General features: G+C 39.4%; 1 pseudogene; it reads right to left on the minus strand.

Annotated features, from left to right (window-relative positions):
- Nucleotides 1-3,732: 3,732 nt before the first annotated feature.
- On the minus strand, nucleotides 3,733-3,830 carry LOC119472946 (annotated as a pseudogene).
- Nucleotides 3,831-16,620: the final 12,790 nt, after the last annotated feature.

Consider the following 16,620-nt stretch of genomic DNA (forward strand, 5'->3'; position numbering starts at 1 on the left):
TGATGCTGGAGCAGTTATGGCTGCTCTCCTGTGGGGCCCAAGGGAGGCCATGCAGCCTCTGGCCTCCCCCCATGGAAAGAACAGTATTGGTGGAGAGGCAACAGTGGCAGTGACCAGGGTTTTCCACTGAGCAAGTGGCAGGGGACAAGTGGTAAGAACTAATCTGAGGATGTGCATAAATTGAGTCTGATATTACAGATAGTAGTAGATAAGGAGTATATCAGAGGTTGGAAATACAGATGGAAGTAATTAGGGAAATGGAAAGTTCCAGAAGGATATATCTGGAATATGGATTGATATAGCATGGGCAATAGAAGACTCTGTTGACACATGGAACCAGAATGTGGGGGAGGCAGCCCTGCCATGGGAAGCAGGGGACCTGGTCCCAGTTGCACCTTCCCTTAGCTGTGGAAGGGTCTTGGGTTTGTCTCTTCATCTCTCTGAGCCTGTTTCCCTATTTAAGAAATGGAAGCAAATCAAAGCTAACTTTTTTCAGCTCTGAGATATATGTTTCAGAGAGATAATTTTGCAGGAGTAATTTACATGTAGTCTTTTCAAATTTTGCTATATAAAAATGAGAAATTATAGCCAAGAGCATCCCTAGACAGAAATTTATTTTTAACTTAAAATATGCACCAGTGGATCCCAAGATAAGCTTTTGCTCTGGGCAGCCAACCAATCTGAATTCTAGGCCTGCCTCTGTCAGCAGTCGGCCATATGATCACATGTAAATGAGCTAACATCTATCTCTAGATTTTACCAAGCATAGGCTCTGGACTCCAGTCACCTTGGCTATAGTCCACCTGTAAGCATTGACTAGCTATGTGACCTTGGGTACGTTACTTGACCTCTCTGATCTTCTTTTCAATATCTTTAATATGCGGTAATAACAGTACCTACTTAGAGGGGCTGCAGTGAGTAAATGCATATGAAATGTTCCACATAAATATACATTAAAATATCCATTAGCATTTCCTTTAATGTGAAAAGAGGTCGGTAGACCCATAGGTCCCTAAGCTGCATTTCGACTGTAACTTTCCATGATTCCATACTCTGATTCATTACTTATTACGGATGCTTAAAGAGGACTTATGTGTCTAGTCTTGTACTACCTTGCCCTCAAGAAGCACACAACCTGGTTGAGATAGTCACATAAGATAAGAAACCATACACAGTAATCTACACTATTTTGATAAAGGATGGTATCCTAAAAGCATAATAGATCTTATTTAGAGTTTTCACATTGATAACTTATCAATCACATTATTCTGGGAAAAAGCATTTGTCAGTGTTGGAGGATATGCTTATGACAGGTCCTCACAGTTCTTTAAAAAATATTTCATAGATGTCCATTAGTATATATTCAACTGATAACTAATGGATTATTGTTGGAACTGCTGTGCACATAAGGGATTCATTGTAAAGTCTGAAGCATGGTAAATTATATATCATCCCTTTGTCTAAATGCTCTTTATAAAGATATCATATTTCTAATGGAAAAAAGTGACATTAAAATTAATATTAGACTAGTGACTTGAATTGAACTGGCAATGCTTTCTGTTGTGATAACGGTGACCATGGGTAGCTTTTTGGACTCAGTACAAAATATCCCACACAAGAAATAAAGGACTGGCCAGGTGTGGTGGCTCATGCCTGTAATCCCAGCATTTTGGGAGGCTGAGGCAGGCACCTCATTTGGGTCAGGAGTTCAAGACCAGCCTGGACAATATGGTCAAACCCCATTTCTACTAAAAATACAAAAATTAGCCAGGCGTGGTGGTGCACGCCTGTAAACCCAGCAACTCAGGAGGCTGAGGCAGAAGACTCACATGAACCCAGGAGGCAGAGGTTGCAGTGAACCAAGTTGGTGACACTGCACTCCAGCCTGGGNAAAAAAAAAAAAAAAAAAAAAAAAAAAAAAAAAAAAAAAAGAAAAGAAAAGAAAAAAGAAATAAAGGGCAGAATCTTATTCAGCAATAGCAAAGTCTCTCCAACCATTTAGGGAGAAACACTAAACACAAACACCCCCAAATCCCATTCAATTTTAATTATGAAGATAGAGAAAAAAGTCAGAAAAATTATTATTACAAAAGTGTATTTGGATTGGAAAAGCATCATTAGGTATTAATGAATAATGCTAGGCAAAATGGAAAACTCTGCAGTATTATTAGACATTTTATAAAATATGAAGAAAAGTAATTTAAGAAGGTTTAAGGCAGGACGCCCAGAAAAGTTTATTTTAGTGTATAAGGAAGATGCTATTATAGACTACAATGTGTTGGGGTGGTGAGATGCTGAACTTTGATTCAGAACATATTGGTTCAAGTCTTTACTCTGCCACTTGCTATTTTAGATTACTTTGGCCAAAGGTCCTACTCTCTCCATGATTTGTTTTGTTTTGTTTTTCCCCCTCGTAAGCATTCCCTGAAGAACATGATTTGGTTATCTATGAAATTGAGGGAATTAAAAATATCTTAAGTTTATTTATTTATTTTTGAGACAGAATAGCTCTGTGTTGCTCAGACTGGAATGCGGTGGCGCCATCACTGCTCACTGCAGCCTCAACCTCCTCAGGCTCAGGAGATCCTCCCACTTCAGCCACCCTGGTAGTTGGGACTACAGGTGCGTGCCACTACACCTGGCTAACTTTTTTATTTTTTGTAGAGACAGAGTTTTGCTATGTTGCCCAGGCTGATCTCAAACTCCTGGGCTCAAGCAATCCACCCACCTTGGCCTCCCAAAGTGCTGGGATTACAGGCATGAGCCATCACGCTCACCCTTAAAGTTCATTATTAGTGTTATTTGTTCCTCACACTCAGCCTTCAAGTTCATTATTAGTGTTATTTGTAAAACTGTGAATACAATTTTACATGCATATAATTTAAAGAGATAAATAGTTTTACAAAGCTTCTTTGAAAAACAGCAGCCCTTTCTCTGACATTTTCCCATCCTTGGAAGAAAACACTTCCAACTCTGAGTTATTTCTTTAAATATTTGCCTCTATATCTCTTAAGTTACATGCTTCAAGTGCCAGTTTTTTTTTTGTATTGTGGTAAAATATACATAAGATTTACCGTTTTCAGTGTACAACTCAGTGGAAGTAAGCACATTCACATTGTCATGCAGACATCACCACTAACCATCTCAATGTTTTCAGCATCCCAAACTGAAGCCCATCCCTACTAAACAATAACTCCTCACTAACCCCTGCTCCCAGCCTCTTGTAACCACTGTTATAGTTTCTGTCTTTATGTATTTAACTACTCTAGGTACCTCATATAAGTGGAATCATACAACATTAGTCCTTTTATGACTGGCTTATTTCACTTGGTGAATAAACCTCAAATAATGTCTTTGAGGTTTATCCATGTTGTAGCCTGTGTGAGCATTTCCTTTTCAAGGCTGAATAAATTCCATTATATGTATATGAAACATTTTGTTTATCCATCTGTCAGTGGAAATTTGGGTTACTTCTACCTTTTGACCATTGTGAATAAAGCTACTATAAAAATGAGTGTACAAATATCTATTTGGGTCTCTGCTTTTAATTCTTTTGAGAATATACCCAGAAGTGGAATTACCAGATCATATAGTAATTATGTTTAATTTATTGAGGAACTGCCATACTGTTTTCCACAGTGGTTGCATCGTTTTACATTCCTACCAACAGTGCACAAGGGTTCCAACTTCCCCACAATCTTTCCAACACTTGTTATTTTCTGTTTTTTTTTTTAAAGGAATGCTTTATGAATTTGTGTGTCATCATTGCAAAGGGCTATGCTAATCTTCTCCATATCATTCAAATTTTAATATATATGTTGCCAAAGCAGCGCTGTATGTATTTTTGCTTTCTACTTTTGGAAGATTTTCTTAACTTTATCTTCCAACTCTTCTGTTGAGTTTTTATTTCTGCTATTATACATGCGATTTCCAAGAACTTTTAATTTCCAGAATATTTCTTTTTTAAAGAGAACATCTTATTATTGCTTTATGAATAAAATAACTTTTTCTATAAATACATTAATTATAGTCATATAAGGCCTTATTCTTCCTACAGTGGTCTCTATTTTTTTAATTTGCTTTTCCCCTCTATTCCTTTGTTTCAGTATCTTTCATGCCACAGCTTTCCCTCAGATAATATCTGGTGATCTTTGGCCATTTGCTCATATTTAAGAGCTCTAAGCTTGTTGACTATGGGATTCCTGGAGGGTGATTTGCCAGTGCCATTTTGTGGGTATCCTTAATATATATTAATTAGGACTACTCATGTTCCCTAGAGAAGCATTTTTAAATTTCCTGCTTAACATCTACAGCTCTGGCTGTCTTCATTCTGGAGCTCAAGAAGAGAGACTGGGAGGGATAAGGTGTCTTCTCAACACTCAGCATCTCAATGTTCTGTTACTACATCTGGGTTTAGCACAATACCCCCCAACTGTGCCTAATAACCCCTGTTTTCTGTCTCCAGCTAGTAAACCTCCAGTGTTTGGATGGGGTGTTGAAGAGCCATTTGACTGGCTACCCTGAGTGAGAATGAGTGATCAGAAGTTCCAATTGCTTCTTAAACAAACCAACCCAATCTTTCAATAGCCCTAGTTGTGCCCCTACTTTCAGAGGTAGCTGGTGTTGCCTATTCCAGAGACTTCCTGGATTCTGTAGTGAAACTGGGTTGCTATTTAGCTTTCTCCTGCAGGTTTAGGATTGAGGTCTAAATCAGCTGTCTGAGTAAGTTGCCTCTCATCCGCTTTTTCCAGCTTACAGCGTTTCATTGCGATGTTTCTTCTCCCATGCTTATCTCATGTGTTTTACAATATTCTTTTTTACTATCGTTTTTGTGGAATTTGGAGGTAATGAACATAAATATGTATGTGTTCAATCTTTTCCTTTTCCCCAGAATGCTATATATTTTCTAGTTCTAATAATCTCTGAGTCTAAAATGTGTATGATAAATTATAAAACAAAACAAAAACAATCAACAAACAACCGACCAAACAAACAAAACCCTAATCTCAATTATCTGTTGTACAAGATACAAATTTTCTTGATTCCTGGGGCCTGTCTTCTTATACTAGCTGTTTACTTGCTTAGTTATACCACTAGTATAGTAGATGGTGACAGAAAGTGTGGTGAAATTCCTAATAATTTGTTTTACAACTTATCTTTGCTGGTAAAAAGTATGCTAAAGGAAAATGTCAAGGATCTTTGCTACAAGTGAGGTTTTGCTGTTTTAAGTTATTTATGGTCCCTTAGCCTTAAGATAGTTTCAAACATTTTAATGTTTTAAAATCATACTTCTTTAAAAAAATAAGAAAGGAATATATTTCAAAATGCTATATTTTGTTTAAAATACTTTCACGATATTCTTTGATTACACTGATGGCATGAAGCATGTTCAGATAGATAAACAGGCATGAAACAGACCAAGTGATCTCTGTGAGCATATACAGCTAATATAAATATTTTTGGGGATTAGGTAAAATAATAGTTTTCTTCTTCATCTGTCTCTAGTTGGTGTAATAAGAGCTGCCCATGGCCGGGTGTGGTGGCTCACTCCTGTAATCCCAGCATTTTGGGAGGCCGGGCCAGGTGGATCACGAAGTCAAGAGATTGAGACCATCTGGCCACTATGGTGAAACTCTGTCTCTACTAAAAATACAAAAATTAGCGAGGTGTGGTGGCGTGCACCTCTAGTCTCAGCTGAGGCAGGAGAATCACTTGACCCTGGGAGGCAGAGGTTGCAGTGAGTTGAGATTGCACCATTGCACTCCAGCCTGGCGACAGAGTGAGACACCGTTAAAAAAAAAAAAAAAAAAAAAAAAAAAAAAATCTGTCCACTCTCTTGGGAGGAGTTCAGTCTGGGAGGAGCTTTAGGGCAGAAGTGTTCTCAATTGTAACTACTCTTTACCGAGCATTTACTAAGTGCCTGGCTACCTGCAAAATGCTTTACACACATTGTTTTATTAATTTTCACTACGATCCTCTTTCTTTATAGATAGGAAACAGATGCAGACAGCCAGGTTAAGAAACTTGCTGAAGTGCACATAACTTGTAAATGCAAGACCTGGATTTAGATTCCAGGTCTCTCTGAGTTGAAAGCTCATGCTCTTTCCAAATGCAGCTTCCCTTTGGGCACAGGTCGGCAGCTTAATTTAGTGGCGAAATAGAAGAAAAAGTAATTATAATACTGTGTGATAAGGGCTGGGGGATTATAACAACCTGAGGCAGGAAATCTGAGAAGCTACCTGCAGGAAATCATCTAATCAGAGACCTGATGGAGCAGTAGGAGCTTGTTAGGAAAGAAAGAACTGAAGAGTGTTTCGGGCTCAGTGATCAAAGGGACATCCTGTATCTTGGGGAAATTAGAGCAATTTAACAACAAGTGCCATTGGGGAGCAGGGATGGCAGGAGGTGGACAGGGTAAAAACAGGCAAGAAGCAGGTGAAAGGGGTGGGGGTGAGGAGTTGAACTAGAAGGAGCCTTAAAATCTAGTGAGGGAGTTAGAACTATCCTCTGGTCAATGGGGAATCATTTAAGGGATTTTAGCAAAGGAGTGACATATGTACAAATCTGTATTCTATAAAGATCATTCTGGTAGCCACGGAGAGAATGAATTTGAGTCACCGGAATGGGGGAGGGATAAAAAATGATTCCCGGGTCTCTGTCTTGGACAAATGGATGAGTTGGTGCCATTCACTGAGATAGGGAGCAGCCTCTGGGGGGTGGGGGTGGGGTGGAGTCTATTATAGTATCTAGGGTAGTGATCTAATTGATTAGAGCTGTCAATCTAAAATAATCAAAAAAGTGAGAATCTAATTTAAAGAGAGTTTATTCAAGTGCAAAGTGTGAGAATGGACCACCTGAAAACAACTCCAAAGGAATGGAGTAAGCATTCACAAGTAGGCAAGTTAAGGTTTCACTTATATTGGCAGAGACAGAGGAGTTTTTAGCAGGATTGCAACATTATTCATACAAGGTTGGCAAATAGTTACAGCAATTTGATTGGTTATGTGCAATATTTGTTTTTGGGAAGGATACATTTAACACTTTTTTAAAACAGAGGGTCCAACAGTCCTGAGATTTCTGTCATCTGGTCTAATCAAAGCAGGACAACAAGAGCGAAGTTAATCTATATAACAAGGGTCACGAATTAAGGCAAGAGATTTTTGTCCCTGATGCTGTTTAATTCTCTCTAGTCATTGTATAAAACAACAACAACAACAAAAAAAAAACAAGAACAGCAGTTTGTCTATAATCTGAGCACAGAAGTTGTAACCATATGTGACTCAGATCAGTGGTGTCTTTGTCAAGGCTTAAAGTGTTTTTTGGGGTTCCAACAGTTTTAAAATTTTATTAATTTTTACTGAGCTGATTGCACAGAAGAAAAATCAGTGTACGTGTAAGGCTAGATAGTTCTTAAATTGATGATCATTATAGCAGATTCAGAATCAGCTTAAATCTTGAGATTTGGGCATCCTTATACCCATCCTTCTATTCTTCCCCAGTTAAAAAAAATCTTGATTGTGTTCATGACTTTAAAAAAAAAGTTAAGCTGAGTTATAAAGGCAACAGTGGCTTTCATAGATTTACTGTTTTAGATTAGTTTCCTTATAAATTAGTCTCCTAATAAAACCATGTATATTTTCATGTGTTTCTGGCATAATTCCATTCTGAGGCCTTTTTAATGGAACAAAAAGGTGAAAATTATAGATGACATTAAATTTCTTAATGAACAAACAGTTCATTACATGGCTGTTGCTGATGGCATTGAAAGTACTTACAGATGACTAAAGCGTATTTAACTTCACTTCCCAGGAAATTTAAAGCAACTGGGCCTATTCTGTTATGCTGACCCACCAAAACAGCAATGACTTAATGAATCGACCTAACAGAAGGAACTGTTCTAGGGCCCCTTGAGCCATCAGTGCTGTTACTCCTACAGCCTAAGAAGAGACCTCTGCTTTCACTGCCTAGCTGTCTAACGTTCTGCAAATGGCTTTTTATGCCCCTGGCCTCTCTGTTTTCTCCAGGAGAGCCCACATGCAGATTACACATTTTCTCAGTAAAGGATTTTGACCCCGGTGAAGGTCTGCGATCTCCCTTCGCACCTCGACTGTGGGGCGTCAAGGTGGATCGCAGCCGGAGGGCGTGTCCTGGACCCAGACCCAGGGGGCGCCGCGGGGTCTAGCGTCAGGAACCCGAATTTAGCAGGAAGCACTTGTGTACCTAACAGCACTTCTCAAACTTGCATCTAAGGCAACGCTACCCCGAGGGTCTCTGTCACCCTGCTATGTTTATTTTAAAGTCATGCCTTCTTTTAAGAATGAATGAAAATGTTCGACCTCCTCCATTTATCCTTATTAATTTCATATAAAATAAAAGTTCAAATCCCCCCACCTCCAAGCACGCATGGTCGATTCCAGCTGCAGTATCACCGCTAGCTCCCCTCTCTCTTCCCCCATCCGCAGATCACTGCGGGGTGTCGGGTGGGGGGTCCACTCGGATGAGTCGGTGTGGAAGAGAAAAATCCGAAGGGTCAATCCGAGAGGCGGGGCTAGGAGCGTGTCGTCCCAGGACCCCGCACTCCCGGCGCCTCCCGCGCTGGAGAGAGCCCGCAGCATCCCCAGGGAATGTGAAGCCCAAGGGCGTGGATGGCCAAAGGCCCTGGCCCCAAGCCCCGCGGGTCCCGCGAGGCCGCGCCCGCCCGGGGCGAGGGGAAGGCTGCAGCGTGCCGCCGGGGTGCTGGTGCACGTCTGTGGACTGATCCTGTGCAGGAAAAGGTAGCATCTGCCCAGGTATCGGCCTGCAGCCGCCAGGGCCCTCCCAGTCTCCCGCGGGGACTGCTTGCGATTGTTGAGCCGAAGCTGAACCTGCCTTCGCGGCGAGGCCCGCCCCCTCCTGGAGTCGCTGCCCTCCCTCTCCTGAGAGCTGTGCCACTCGCCACTGAGCCATCCCACCTTCTCTAGTCAGGTGTGGGTCAGATATGCCAGTTTGTTTCCCCAAACTAAAAGACAGAACTGTGGGGAGGGTCCCAAGTTTTTCATATTTTCCTCTGGAGAATGCGAGAATCAGAGAATTGGCCACTGGGACTTTGAAGTGTTGCTGCAAGTATAACTTTGTGCAAAATTATGCTTGGGTGTTTGTGGGGACACTGTTGCCTGAGGGAAACTCTGGTTTCATGAGTGCGGTCTAGAGGCATAGGAAAATGAAGGATTTTATTTTTCTTTGTTTTTCCTGTCACAGACTAGAAGCAGAATCTGTCTATTGAGGGTCTCCACATATGTAAAAAGCAGCCAGTGTTAAAATAGCACCCATCCCACGCTTTAAAGAGAAACACACAAAAGGCTACCCCTGTTTAACTTTTTAAAGTTTTTTTTTTTTTAAGAGATAGGGCCAAGTGCAGTGGTGTAATCATAGCTCGCGGCAGCCTCTAACTCCTGGGCTCAAGCAATCCTCTCAAGTTGCTGGGATTACAGGCATGAGCCACCTGGCCTGGCTCGACACTTGTTTGATTTTGAGCTTGGAGAAATGTCAGATTAAAGGATATGTGCACGTATCTATTTAGACAGTCACCCAGATGTGGAATCTTTAGATTATCCTTAAGTTCAATATTGAGACAAAAATCTCACTCCTGGGTGTCCAGATGTGTAAGAGCACCTGGATAGCACTTGATCCACAAGGCATCTGGTGTGGGCATCTCTGAGGACAGGGTAACAGCAACGGCAATACAATTTATAACAGTTGTTGACCATTATGTGCTATGCATGACTTTAAATTACATAGACAGCTGAATATCAAGTACTCTTCTGAGTGCTTTATTTTGTTTAGTTTTGACAAGCCTATGAAACAACTGCTCTCATAAGCCCCATTTTACAGATGAGGAACCTGAAATACAGAGTTAAGTAACTTTTCTAAGATTATATGATGTCTTAGTCCATTTTGTGTTGCTGTAACAGAATACCTGACACTGGATAATTTATAAAGAAAGAGGTTTATTTAGCTCACAGTTCTGCAGGCTGGGAAGTTCAAAGACATGACCCTGGCTTCTGGTGAGGGCTTTCATGCTGCATCATAATATGGCAGAGAAGGTCAAAGGGGCAGTGGACAAATGCAAGCAGAGACAAAGCACGAGGGATGTCCTCACTTTATAACAACCCACTCTCAAGAACCAATCCATTCTTGCGAGAACGAATGCAGTTGGCAAGAAAGGCAGCAAGTTATTCTTGGGATCCACCTTCATGATCCAAACACCTCCCACCAGGCCTCACCTCCCAACACTGCCACACTGGGGATCAAATTTCAACATGAGTTTAGTGAGGACAAATCATATCCCCATTCTCCAAGTGCTGCCAGCATAGGTTGCCAACAGCTCACAGCTGCACCCTCTCTCAAAAATTGCCATTGCTGATGGAAACTGCCTGCTGGGAGATGCCTAGGAGGTTACACCGCAAGGCTTTCAGGTGTGGACAATAGCTAAAGGATGACTGACCGGGGCTACTAGACCCAATCTTGCTGCCTTATGGGAAACACCTTTGTGGTGTCATTCATTCTCTATTGCTCCCTGTGGGATCAGGAGGGGCTGGACTGCAGCTGGCTGTGCATCTTTGCCTGGCTTCTTCCATTTCCTGCCCTGCTTGTTGCACTTCCTGAGAGTGTTCACTCAAGAGCCTCAAATCACTTGCACAAGAATTCTCCACTTAGGCTCTGCTTCTGTGAAACCTGACGCAAGGCAATGACTTTGCTGTACTGGTGCTGAAAGTTTTCAGCATTCTATTCCTTATTCTCTAGAGATATTTCTTTATATGGAAAGACAACCCACCAATCCAGTAGTTTCAAATGTATTTTAGATGACTTTCTCTTCTGATGAGCACATTGAGATATATCGTGGAAGGTATGCTGCTAAAATATTGCTTTATGTGTGTAAAGCAGATGATAGAATAACTTCCCTTTGAGATGCTGTTTGGCCAAGAGAACTCTATTCCTACCAGCGACACAGATAGCAAGAGTGGTTTATACATAAGCATTTCATCATTGATTTCTTGTTTGATAAAATTAATTATGAGAAGGAAACATGTTAATGCTTTTTTTTAACAGCTTTATGAAGGTATAGTTGACATATGTAAAGTGTACATTTTGATACATTTATATATATATATGCCCATAAACCATCACCACAATCAAAATAATAAAGGTACCCGTTACTCCCAAAAGTTATTATAATAACTCCCGTACTGGCCCTGGGCAACCATTGATATGCTTTTTGTTATGGTAACAATAGATTGAAAAAGACCTTAGAGCTTATTAGCCTTTGTTACCAAGTACTTCAGCATGCGGTGATTTCCATGGGATAAGACCAGGAGGGAAGTTGAAGTAACTGAGGCTAGGCTGCTATCTGCTCACTACAATGAAGGACTCTGTGATAACAGGACACAGATTCCAGGATACAGATTCCAAAGCATGTGGCACCTTCAGATTGGGTTCAGGGGAACTTTAAGATTGGGGTAGACTGGGGTTTTACAGGTCCTTTAAAGGAGGTCTTTAGAGAATAATGCCATCCGTGAACTGCACAACGAAAATAAAAACATACAAACAGAACCCCTGACTCACACCCAGAACTTCAAGGTTGGCAGTGGAAAAGGACTTTTCTGGTGAGTGGGGCAGCTGATTTCTGTCCTTCAAGTTCATCATCCTCTTCGCTATCTTATGGGTCACTCCTGATTATGGGAGACACACTATCTTTCCATGGTGGGCAGATCTATGCAAAATGATCTCCAGCGTCCGAGGAAGCAGAGAGGCCAAAGAAAAAAGTTGACAAATCCAGTTTCTTAGAAAGAAACATTTAATAGGGACTTATGAACAGAAGCCATGTCTGTGCCTCAGGTGGCGTAAGATGAGATGGTGGGTTACCCACTGTTAACCCCATTACCCCCCAGACCATAGGGAAGGGATGTGTAGAACAATTAAAGTTGTCTTCCTCAGGGAATGCTATATGAATCTACCTAAGAAGCACGATTTATGGTCAAGCTTTGATCTAAGGGCAGGTAAGTACACAAGGAGTGGTAGATAAAATATAAATCTTAGAGACATTCCCAGAACTGGGGCTAATAAGTCAACAGCATCCAAAATGGAGTTGCTTTAGCTTCCACACCTTCTCATTTTAACCTTAACTCTAGCTCAAGTTTGCTACCTAGTAGTCCAACTCAGACATGATTAGAATGTCTTGAGGCACCGCTGAAGGCTCTGGCAACAACATCAGAGAGATAACACAGTAAGAGCTGCAGATCTAGATAATCTGGCCTGCAAAACATAGTTTTCCATCTTCAGGTTTATAGTTCTCCTCAGCTTCTACCCTGTCACCTATGCCTGGAAGATCCCTTCACTGACTCGCAAAGTCCAAGCCAAATTCACAGGATTTCCTTTTATCCTTTTTATTCTCACTTTCTCATTCCTTTCTGCAGGATTATTAGGGCATAACATCCAACCTGATGGTTAGCTTCATAACCTAGCCCTTGATCTCACTGGTCTAGACCATTGCTGTCCAATACAAATATAATGCAGGTCATAAACATGAGCCACATATATAATTTTAAATTTTCTATTAGCCACATTAAAAAAAGGGAAAAGAGAAACAGGTACAGTTATTTTGAATAATATTTTTTCAACCTAATGTCTCAAAAACATGGTTGTTACAGGTAGTTAGACAGGCATGAGTGGGACAGAAGAGGGCTCTTCCCCCCAATCCACTGGGGATATCAGGTGATGGTTCAACAATTATCACACTGCCTCTCTAAAAATGATAATTTGGCAACCTGGCACCAGGTGCTAAGGCGAGACAATCTCCTGATGATCCACAGCTGTTAACATTGACGTGTTAATTGAAGGCAGATGCCAGGAAGAAGCAACTTCCTGGGCATGCGCCTTAAGAGACAAAATGGCGAAGTACGACCTTTCGGGGAGACTCCACTGGAAAAGGGAAGAAAGCCTCAGATGAGCATACAACTTCCTATACACATTGCACCTGCCCCCTGCCAAGGGTGAGGAGGGCACTGAGCATGCTGGCAGCCCACCCTAAGGGAAGAATGAATCATGGGAAAGAGGTGAGCCTATGAAGTCCTATGATCACTGTTAAACGGGTGCCCACTTGGGTCTCTTCCAAGTGTACTTTCCTTTCCTTTCTTTCCTGTTCTAAAGCCTTATAAATAAACTTCCACTACTGCTCTGAAACTTGCCTTGGTCTCTTTTTCTGGCTTATGCCCCTCAGTCGAATACCGTCTGAGGAGGCAAGAATTGAGGTAGTTGCCGCTGGTAACTCAGATACCTTCCACTAGTAACAATGGTCATTTCAACAGGTTATCTCTGTAAAAATTATTGATGAGATATTTTACATTCTTTTTTCATATTGTCTTCAAACTCCAGTGGGTGTTTTCTACATTTACAGAGCATCTCAGTTTATATTAACTACTTTTCCATATTGGCTGCCACAACTCTTAGACATAATATCATAGCCTGGATCTAAAATTTTCTAAGTGCTTTTGAGGAAAAGAGGAAGAACATGAGTTTTGCTCTGGACATACTGAGTGTGGGGTACTGTTTAGCATCCCTGTGGTTGGTGACAACAGAGCATTGGAAATGCAATTCTAGAGCAACACAACACCGCATCTTCCAACTTCCTTTGTCAGAGCGACGCATAACCTCCTCAGCAGTAAACTGACAATTTCACCTTGTTTTTTGAATCTATATCACCAAGTTTTCACACAGTAGATTTATCTCAATATTAGCTTGTTTTTGTGCAGATTTTCTCCATCGAGTAGGTACTTATATATTTTTTTCTATGTGTTTATATTTTAAATTTATATAATCTTTCCTTTAGGTACATTGAAAAGAGTCCCACAGAAGAATGGGCACTTTTTTACTTGACTATAAAGAAGCATTCAGTGAATGGTCCATTATTTAGCATAAGCAACTTTTCCAAATATAACTTGGTTAGTATTTTTTATTTGCATCCCAATCTAGTTTTAAGAATAGAGAAATCTCTAATATATTACAATGTTTTTGTAATGATAAAATGCTGAATAGTAATAAGATATCACATTTGGAAAGGTTTTTAAAAGGGATAACAAGGTCAGTATTTTAAGGATATGGTAAAAATGGATATACTCATTCACTGATGGTGAGGATGTAAATTCCTACAAGGATTTGGAGAGCAACTTAAAATATGTATTAAAGTTCAAAAAGCCCATGCCATTTTTTCTATAATTCCAATTTTAGAAATTTACCTCATGAGGATAATTGGATAGTTTTGCAAATTTGTATGTTCAAGAATGTTCATTTTACTGTTTATGGTTTTTAAGAAGGAAACAATTTATATTTCAACAATGATTTATAGGTTACCTACCCCTGCTGGGCACTGTAGTAGGTACTGGGCTATAACAGTTAACCAGAGATAGATGATCCCTGTCCTCATATACTTTATAGTTTAGGAAAGAAGAAAGTCAGCTAAACATTAATTGAGTGTGGTGCTAGTGGTATAGACTGTGGTTCGAGCACATAGATGGGTGTTGAACCCTAACCTGGGGAGGCAGTGAAGGCTTCTTAGATGAATTGATATTTATTCTTTTGATGTATCATGTAATGGAATAAGATGCAGTTATTCGAAATAATGATATACATGCAGGCAAAAAAATCAATATACCATTGAGAAAAAAATCAGGCTACAAAGCAGAATAGTATAATTTTATTTCTATAAAATTATGTTTCTATATTTGTACAAATGTATATGTGTGTGTGTGAATATATACTCATACTCACAAACATAAATATACATATATAAACATCTCCCTTTCTCCATCTCTTTTACTATATAGATGCACACACAGACAGAGACACAGAATTAGAGAGAGATCTAGAATGCATCAAAATATAACAGCGATTATGGTTGGTAGAATTTCAACAAATTTTCACTTTTGAAATGTAAACGTATTATTTTTGTAATCAGGCAAAATTGTAGCTATGTTTAAAAATTAAAAATAAAAGTGATATGGGTTTAGCATAGGAAACTTGGAAATTATAGAAAGGTTATCAAGAAAAGAATAAAAATGGCTAAAAAATTTCATTTCCTAGATGACAGATGATTAATTTTAACATTTTGGTATATTTTCCTCCATTCTTTCTATGCACATGAATGCGTTAGCTATTTTCATAGTTATGTGTTCTTGTAGACTAGTTTGAAATTTAACATATTGAATGTTAACATAATTTGAACTTATATATATGCATTCCATCACAGATTAAAACTTAATTCTGAAAATTACAGTTCATTGTGCTTAATATAGTTAAATTTTTTGATATATATATATTTGGGGAATACATTGACATCAAATAAAACAATTTATTTTTCTCTGTTATTTTTATTTGGTACAGTTACATTTTTATTTATTACATCAATAATAATTTTCTGCTGCTTGCATTCATTTGAGTAGATTGGACTCATTAGGGTTAGTTCATTTTTAATGAGCTGGGAAAAAGTTCATTTTTAATGAGCTCATGTGAATGGTATTAGAGCCTATTAGAACAATTCCAGCTATGATGGGAGTGTTAATTTGATTCACACTTTATGATGTATTAATAATTCCCTGTATAGGCAAGCTGTGCAGGATTATATGTTGTGTCATCCTTGCTATATTTCTTTGGCAGGCTATATGGTACTGCTGTCCTTCATTCCCTTTTTACAAATAGCTACAAAAAAACGGAAGGATTAAGTCGGAATATTGACTGTATGTCATTCATAGGCATATTAAATAAAGAGGAGAGTTTCTTCCTTATACAGAAAACCAAAAAATGGAAACTGCCTTCATGAGTTAATTAAATACATGTAAAGTGCTTGGAATAGTGTCTAACATACTAAATGCTCAATAAACTATTATTATTTTTGCTATTAAGAGTAAATAGTTATCAGAATAGGTCTAGAAGTATCTTAGATTTGCATTCAGATTTTTAAAATTTTTTATTTTTATTTTTTGAGATGGAGTCTTGATCCGTCGCTTAGGCTGAAGTGCAATGGCATGCTCACTGCAACCTCCAACTCCTGGGTTCAAGCAATTCTCCTGCTTCAGCCTTCCAAGTAGCTAGGTACCCACCAAGTATGCCTGGCTAGTTTTTGTATTTTTGTAGAAATGGGGTTTTGTAGAAATGGAGTTCAAGGCCAGCTGGTCTTGAACTCCTAACCTCAGGTATTCTACCTGCCTGGACGTCCCAAAGTGCTGGGATTACAAGTGTTAGACACTGTGCCTGGCCTATATTCAGATTTTTAATCATCATGTATGTGATGTGAAGAGTAAGTTGATAGCAAGATATAGCATGGAAATAAATTTTTTTATTGTTGATACCTAAAGCCTGGGATCAATAGTTAAAGATAATGCATAATTGGGATAAATAAACACAACTGAACTGAGTTGTGTTTCACTTTATGGCATAGCCTGTAGTTGGTAATACTATTTTCAAACTGAATTCCCTATATAAAAAGAAAATAACTACTATTAACACTTTTTTATAGGTACATGGAATCTATTTGGTAAATGTGAACCCTATTCGACTTAGTTGGCCTGAGGTAAGCTATATTCATGGGGT

Source organism: Cebus imitator, unplaced genomic scaffold (assembly GCF_001604975.1).
Source record: "Cebus imitator isolate Cc_AM_T3 unplaced genomic scaffold, Cebus_imitator-1.0 Scaffold124, whole genome shotgun sequence".
Lineage (NCBI taxonomy): Eukaryota > Metazoa > Chordata > Mammalia > Primates > Cebidae > Cebus > Cebus imitator.